The 8,217-nt window shown below is 40.4% G+C and overlaps 1 protein-coding gene, 1 long non-coding RNA gene and 1 pseudogene across 2 annotated transcripts in view; 2 read left to right on the forward strand and 1 right to left on the reverse strand.

The window, feature by feature from the left end:
- zmynd12 (zinc finger, MYND-type containing 12) overlaps nt 1–8,217 on the forward strand; it is a 234,970-nt gene that overhangs the window by 202,277 nt on the left and 24,476 nt on the right. The window lies entirely within an intron of this gene.
- LOC125486645 lies at nt 860–7,558 on the reverse strand. Its single transcript, XR_007265278.1, has 3 exons — nt 7,490–7,558; nt 5,936–6,043; nt 860–1,036 (listed from the first exon to the last, which is right to left on the reverse strand). It is a non-coding gene; the product is annotated as an uncharacterized LOC125486645 (long non-coding RNA).
- Nucleotides 2,397–2,574, forward strand: LOC125486686 (annotated as a pseudogene).

The raw sequence follows: 8,217 nt of genomic DNA on the forward strand, positions 1-8,217 counted from the left end.
TTGTGCCTGATCCAACAGAACCATAGCTTAAGATGAAATTGGTGGACATTTCTAAGAATTGTCATGAACATTAAAGCATAGATTAAAAGGCGTCCAGTTTAATGGTTCATGGTTAGTGGTATCTTCCAGTTTCTCTCAAATATAAACTTATGTTCCAGGAAAAGACAGCGAAGCAGTGGCAGGGCTTACTGTTAGGCTGAATAATAGTCTAATATACTGCTGTGAATATGCTTCTTCCAAGGTCATAACTATCTTTATACCAGCTAACAGTGTGATTAGCTGCAAAGATGGACTTCAAGGGGCTCACACGTAGGGTGGGGCAGGAGGTGCAGCAGGGGCAGGGTTGAGAAGGGTTGCAGTAGTGTGGATGTCACTGTCAACACACCTCTACCCCAATTAAATCCAGTTAGGAACATTCATGAATGGCCTTCCTGTCCCTGTGCCAATTGGGGCACTTTGTGGATAATTAATTCAAATGTAAGGACCTCATTGGTTGATATTTACTCTGCAGTGTGCAGGAGATTTGCCACACAGGGAGCCTAAAAAGCAAATCATACTATGTTAGCAGGCTGTCACTCCACACTCGTGTCAACCCGAACTTTTTCTTTACTTCCTAACTGCTTCCTCAATTTTCCATCTCTCCCTTTTCACCTGGCTCATCCCCATCTGTTACATATTCTGTGCAGCAGAAATGTCAATAAATTTATCTCATTATGCCATCCATTGACAGGAAAGACAATGCACTTTTCTTTTAATTTAAGCAGTTACAGACAATTACATTTCAAATCTGAATCTTCTTTCTGGAGAAAACACTAATCTAAATAAGGCATGCCTGCAGAGGTGCAGCAATCTTACCTTGTTATCATCAACATGTTTGCTTATTTCTTCCATTGTGACCACAAGCAAGGTCCCATTGTTCAGGGTCCACCTTGCTGCCTGATCAGCTGCAACAGTCATATTATGTACATCTAAAATAGAACACTTGACACCAGGACTGGAGCGCACTTCAAAGAACTGGGATCCTAGAGGTGCCGGCCTGGAGAAAAAGAAAATATTTTAAGTCCAGATAGTTGATCACTCAATTCAAAACAGGATGTAATTGTTTTCAAAATAGGGTTTGAACTGGCAATGATGTTTATCCATTAACTCAGTTCAAGGAATCTTTAACCTCTTCGTAATGAGATTAGTCCGCATTTTTCAAATGCTCCAAATCCGCACAAGATGGGCACCATTTTTGATTAGAGACCTAAAGGGTAAATATTCACTTGCTATGATGTATAAAAAGAAGCATCTTAACTTGTAGAAGTACAATGCTGGACTCAGTTCCTAGTCCAGATTGCCTCTGCTCAGAGATTCTTACAGTCAGCAACAATAGGAATTGAAAGGCAGCTCTCAGAAGATCACAGCTGATATGAAAAGGCACTATTTGATTGAGGCAGGGTAACAACATTTAAACCATTGACAACTCAAAAACCAGGCATCAGGACAGATGACCAAACTTTATTAAAGGAACTGATTTTCACATAATCTTAAAAGGAGGAAAGAGAGGCAAAGAGATTTGAAGATGGCATTCTGGGCCTTAGGACCTACATAGTGGTGCACAGGATCTAGGAGATAGTGGTCAGAGTTGAAGGAATGAAGAATTCCTGGAGGATTGTCGGGTTGATTACAGTGATGGAGGGGGGCAAAGCCACTGAAGTATTTCAACATGGGCTCGCTGAGGCCTTAACTTTGCTGCATGTGGCTTTGTGTTTGAAAGCACTGCACAGTTCTGTTAAGATGATGCATGAACATGCTTGTGCACATTTCCAAGGGCTGTTGTGCTGCTTGTTTCTGGTAGTTGCATCTTCACAATATAAAGGATCATTGGATAGTGGCAGGTAGAGGCCAGAGTACAGATTCCTAGGGAACACCATTTCACACAGCCCATTCATCAGACTACATTCTCTTCATCTCTATTCTCTATGCCACAACCAATTCCAATGTATGTCAGAAGGTTACGCAATTTATGTGTTTCCATTTGTAAAACGTTCCTGATTTTCTCATCTAGATGGTTTGCATACATTTGTTACTGCTTTTGTTGTGCAGGCATGTTGCAACATAATGCTGCACATAACATTACGGTCAAGGTACCACTTATAAAATCCTTTGGGATGTTGCTATCACACGTTGCTTTTAATTTTTGATAGATAATGTACATATGAGTAAAATAATACTTACACATTTTACATTGAAAATGTTAACATAACATTATGTTGCCAATTTTAAACATTTATATTTCCTCCTGTTAGGTGTTTTTCTGGTCGTGCCTACCCCCCAGGGTAACCCGGGGCGGCTAGCATGACTGGGTAAGTGCGCAAATGTGTCTATTTCTTTTGTATATTTATGAATAAAGTATATTTTTTAAATTAAAAAAAAATTCTGTTCTTATCAGCTTCAATATCTGATATGTTCTTTACTTAAGGACCCTATATTAAACTGATTTTTGGAGCAGGGATTTGGAATAGGAGCTTGCTCCATCCACTCTATGCATCATCCTGGTATTGCAGTGTTTCCAGGAATGGTGCAGTCTCATTAAACCAATTTTAAAAGCAGCCTGCTCAAAACTCGAACAACCAGTCTGAAGAAGGATCTAGGCCCAAAACGTCAGCCTTCCTGCTCCTCTGATGCTGCTTGGCCTGCTGTGTTCATCCAGCTCTACACCTTGTTATCTCAGGTTCTCCAGCATCTGCAGTTCCTACTATCCTTGAAGAACTATATGCTGGGATATGCTCAGAAGAAAAAAAAAGTTTTTCTGGTCGTGCCTAAGATATTGTTAATTGGATTTCCCATTAAAGTCCTGAAATACAGAAAAGCTATGTGTCTGTGCGTGTGTGTGTGAGCATGCAGTTGCAAATTCAAACTACCAGGTGTCACCATATAGCCATTTAGTTATTTACCTGCTCTGCACCTCCAGAGACTTAAAGTCTCCTTTATATTAAACATTTTAAATTTATATAGTCCATATTTTCATGAACAACAAGCGCTACATGCTGTAGTGATTGCAACAAGGTCAGTGAGGTAGACCTAATGAAATGGAGTTCCCTGACTGGGCCATATTAATAGCCCCAATCAGGGAGCCTTGGCTGAGAGATAAGAACAGGAGTGTAAGACATCTGACAGAGCCGCATCGGTATGAAGAACTCTCTACGTGTGTTTAAGGGTGATTTGGACAGGATACCAGCCTCCGTGGAGTTATTTCACATGTATTTATTTAGTATTATTAAAGTAGTAAAAGGGTGTCAAGACATCCAAAATGATAGACAAAAAGGTGGGTTTTGGAAATAAACTCATATACACCCAGAGGTTCATAGGGCTGCTCTGTGTGTGTATGAGAGAGAGAGAGAGAGGGAGATAACTACTGGTAAGGGTCACCACGCCTCAGATGAGGGGTGACGTTGAGGAGGTGGGACCTTCATGGTGACCTCAGCTGGTAAGGGAATTTAAACTGAACTAAAGGCAGTCTGGAGAGGCCTGGCCGTATGAGCAGGACGTGTGGTTATGTTATCCTGCCCAATGCAGAGGATTTTAAAGCCTATCTAGTTAAGTGACCACAGCAAAATTTAGCAGATCAGAGGTGTAGCATATCCTTCTGCAATCTGCATGCTATCTAGTTCTGTATATGCCACTCATCCTGCTTGTTAAAACTTTTTATGCTCATCTCTTTGTTCTTTGGCAGTAGCCAAAAAAATTTAGAAATATGAGGCTGGATTTTTGCCTCTCTGGTCCTTCTTTTCTTTTTAAATGGAAGAACACAGCTCCACATTGCTGAGAGGACACAAAGCTCAAGGCTCCCTTAAATGTGGACTTGTACTTCCATTCCAATAGTTCTTTCATAGTACATAACTGTAAGAGGAAGGCAAACCACCCTCACAATGGGTCTTCGGAACTTTTCCTCAAAGGGCAGTTAAAGGAGAGTCTAAATAATTTTAAGGTAGAGGTAGGTAGATCCTTAGTGGGTGAATAGTCATCAGTGATAGGCAGGAATGTGGAATAATCAGATCAAAGTTTTTGAGAAGATTTGTAGCTCAGGTTGTGGATGAGGTTGTAGACTTGCTCGCCGAGCCGTATGTTTGATTGCAGACGTTTCGTCACCCTGCTAGGTAACATTGTCAGTGCGCCTCCGGTGAAGCATTGATGCTCTGTCCTGCTTATATGCCTCAGCTTGCTGGGGTGGTTGGCATCACTTCCGGTTCTGTTTTTCAGTGGTTTGTATATCATGTCCAGTTCAATGTGTTTGTTGATGGAGTTCCAGTTGGAATGCCAGGCCTCCAGGAATTCCCTGGCATGTCTCTGTTTGGCTTGTGCTATTATGGATGTTTTGTTCCATCTAAATTTGTGTCCTTCTTTTTCCAAGTGTTTTGAGACCAGTGAGAATTGGTCATGTCTCAGGTGGCTGGTTGGTGTTCGTGTATCCTTAATGTCAGTTTTCTTCCAGTTTGGCCTATGTAGTGCTTCTCACAGTCCTTGCATGGTATTTTGTATATTATGTTAGTTTTATTGATTGTGGGTATGGGATCCTTTACGTTCATCAGTAGCTGTCGCAGGGTGGTTGTTGGTTGTGGGCTACACTGGTACCTAGGGGTCTGAGTAGTCTTGTGGTCATTTCTGATATGTCTCTGATGTATGGTAGGGTGACTAGTGTGTCTGGCTGTGTTGTATCTTCTTGTTGTGGTCTGATTGCAGAAACAGTAATGCAAAGGTTAGAATGGACAGCACTCCACACTATGCAACCCAAACTCTGGTTTCAACTGGAAACACATTGAACTGTACCCGATACACAAACCACTGAAAAACAAAACCGAAATTGATGCCAACCACCCCAGCAAACCGAGGCATATAAATAACAAGCAGGACAGAACATCAGTGCTTCACCAGAGACGTTATCCAGCAGGGTGACAAAACATCTGCAATCAAACACACCGGCTCGGCAAGCAAATCTACAACCTCAATAATCAGATCAGCTATGACCGAAGAGCTGGGTGCCCCACAAATTCATATATTCCTTATACATGTACCTCATTATTGTGCCAATCAACATGTATGATGCTGTTTTAAACCATGTTAATTATGGCAATTTTTGCATGTGCATGTTTGGCTGTCTTTTGGACAGGTACAGCAACCATTTTGGATTGCAAAAAGAGAGAAAGGATTTACATTTTTTCTCTAATGACAAGTCAGTGCCTGCCTTCCATATGGAGAGGCTTGGCCAGAGACTGGGGCTTCATCAGATGAAGACCCAGCTGCCAATTGTGTATCAATTAAAATCAGGAATAGAGATAAGGCCAGAATTCAAAGAGTGCAGATGCCTTGGAGTATTTTGGGACTTGAGGAGTTTATAGAAATTGGGAGGGATGAGGCTACAAAAAGGATTGGAAAACATGAATGAGAATTTTTAAATGAAATTTTGCAGCACTGGGAGTCAATTTAGATCAATTAATACAGGGGTGATCAGTGAACAAATGTAGTCAAGTTAAGATAGAGATGTTGGAGTTTTGAATAAGCTATCATTTATAAAGGTGTAAAACAGGTAACTAGCCAGAAAAGAACATTGGAATATTCATGTTTAAACATGGGTAAATGTGTCAGCAGTACATGATGAACAAAACTTTTACATGATTGGCAAGAGACGCCTGGCCCGTCTACTTTTGAAATATTCAGTCTGCACTATGAATCATGTCAAAATTCAACCTCAAGTAGCAGTTCAAAGACATAAATAAACCAAGTGAGGAGGGAAAATGAGACCACAAGTGGGAGCGTTACCCTTGCTCAAGTGCCTTAGAGTTCAGAATTCAGAAGCCTAGTATTTGCATAATGATGTTTGTGGAGCAGCAAACATACGTATAAGGGTCAACTAATTTACTAAAAGAAAAATCAAATCAGTTTTACAACTTACTTGTAAATGTCGATGTTGAGCACAGTTCCCACCACATAAATTACCCGGTTGGGTTTCCCACATTCCAGGCGTACGGTCCTTTGCTTGGACATAATGAAGGTTTAACTTCTACAAAGGAATAGTGAGTGTTTCAGCTCATATAGAAGTTTATCTATAGATGTCACTGCCCTGCTCACTTAACAGCCCTTTTAATGTGTCTTCTGGTATGAGAAAAACCCATTATTTACTACAAACAGTTGCTCCCCTCATCTCTTCATATTTTATATTCATCTGCAAACTAAACAGTTTAGGATTTTATTCTTAAAACAAATCATTTTATCTGGCTATCAGGATAAAGAACACTGTTCCTATAATAGTTACACATGTCCTTTTATTTCTTCGTAGAAAACCTTTCTAGTGAAAATGAAACTAACCTGTTCATCAAGTGCTTCCTATGGGGTTGTTGATTTGTTCGCCAAGTCGGTAGGTTGGTTTGCAGATGTTTCATCACCATACTAGGTAGCATCATCAGTGCACTTCTGATGAAGTATTGTTGGTCTGTCCCACTTGTTATTCATGTGGTCCGGTTTGATGTGGTGGTTGGCTTCATTTCCAGTTCTGCTTCGCAGTGATTGGTATTTGGGGTCTATTTCCACATGTTTGTTGATGGAGTTCCGGGTTGAGTACCAGGCCTCTAGGAATTCCTGTGCATATCTTTGGTTGGCTTGTCCTAGGATGGTTACATTGTCCCAGTCGATTGGTGGCCTTCTTTGCCTAAGTGTATGGAAACGATTGATAGTTGGTCGACCGAAGAAGGCCACCAATTCGAATAGGACAACGTAATCATCCTATATCAAGCCAACCAGAGACATGCACGGGAATTCTTAGAGGCCTGGTACTCAACCTGGAACTCCATCAACAAACATGTGGAAATAGACCCCATATACAAACCACTGCGAAGCAGAACCAGAAATGAGGCCAACCACACATCAAACTGGACTGCGTTAATAACAAGCGGGACAGACCAACAATGCACCATCAGAGGCGCACCGATGATGTTAACAAACATGGTGACAAAACATCTGCAAACCAACCTACCAGCTCAGCAAACAAATCAATAAACCCTTCCAAAAACTAAGCTACAAGTCTTCTCAAAAACTTTAAAGCACTTCCTACTATTGAAATCCTCTATTCTTCATTTAAATCCATCGACATTTCATCTGATTTAGGAAAAATACTACCGAATAAAGGACTTTGTTACGGCACACAGAGTTAGTGAAATTTTCTGATCCCCTTAGATTTTAGATGAATCTCAGTTTTTCAATCCCTTACTTGATATTCACAACAACTGTCATTCTGATTTGTCTCAACTTGTTTAAGTACAGAGCTGCAACTACCTGAGTGAATCTTTCATTTTCTCTGCGCTCACACTTGCAAGTTCCCGTAAGAGAAAGAGAGACTAAAAGTCATTGTCTCAATCAATCATAGACTTTAGAAAAATAAGCCTTTAGCAAGATCCTGACATTCCTGAATCTCTGTTGATTACAATTGATTTAGAGAACAAAATAGATTTACCTCTGTGACTATGGACAGCTGCTTCTCAAGACTTCTCAGGGACTGTCACTAAGCATGAAGTTCACAAAGACCAACAAGTATCAATTACAAACGCGTGATTGGCTAATCAGGTATTTGGAGTCATTTCAGAAAAGAAAGCTATAAAGCCAACACCCTGTGTTTTTTCAAAATTGTTGAAAGCAAAGGTCAGAGGGCATATCTGGATAGAAAAACTACGTGAACATTTCAGATGAACAGTCCTTCATCAGAACTCTGTATTTTTTTATTTTGTCTTGGGTTTGCAGCTTTACACATTCATTGTACTTTAAAGGATCAGAAAGATTGTTCTAGGCCAGCTCGGGCAACTAAACAATTAAACTATAACAATGACAATTATTATTTATTAATTCACAGATGTAGTCATCAGTGACTGGGCCAGCAGTCATTGCCCATTTTTAATTGCCTTTGAGAAAGTGGTGGTGAGCTGCCTTCTTGAACTTTGCATTGTGGGGGACAGATACACCAACATTGTTATAGAGTTATTCCAGGAGTTTGACCCGGAAGCAGTGAAAGAACAGCAATCTAATTCCAAATCAGGTTGGTGTGTGACTTAGAGGGCAATTTGCAAATGGTGGTGTTCCTAATCTATGAGCATGTGTGTTGCATTATTAATTCTTCACATTTAGCCTGAAAACCTCTTCTTTGTGTTCTATTTTGATTGTGGACTGAATTGGGAAAAGGATATTTTA

This window comes from Rhincodon typus, chromosome 31 (genome assembly GCF_021869965.1).
Source record: "Rhincodon typus isolate 14 chromosome 31, sRhiTyp1.1, whole genome shotgun sequence".
In the NCBI taxonomy this organism is placed as follows: domain Eukaryota; kingdom Metazoa; phylum Chordata; class Chondrichthyes; order Orectolobiformes; family Rhincodontidae; genus Rhincodon; species Rhincodon typus.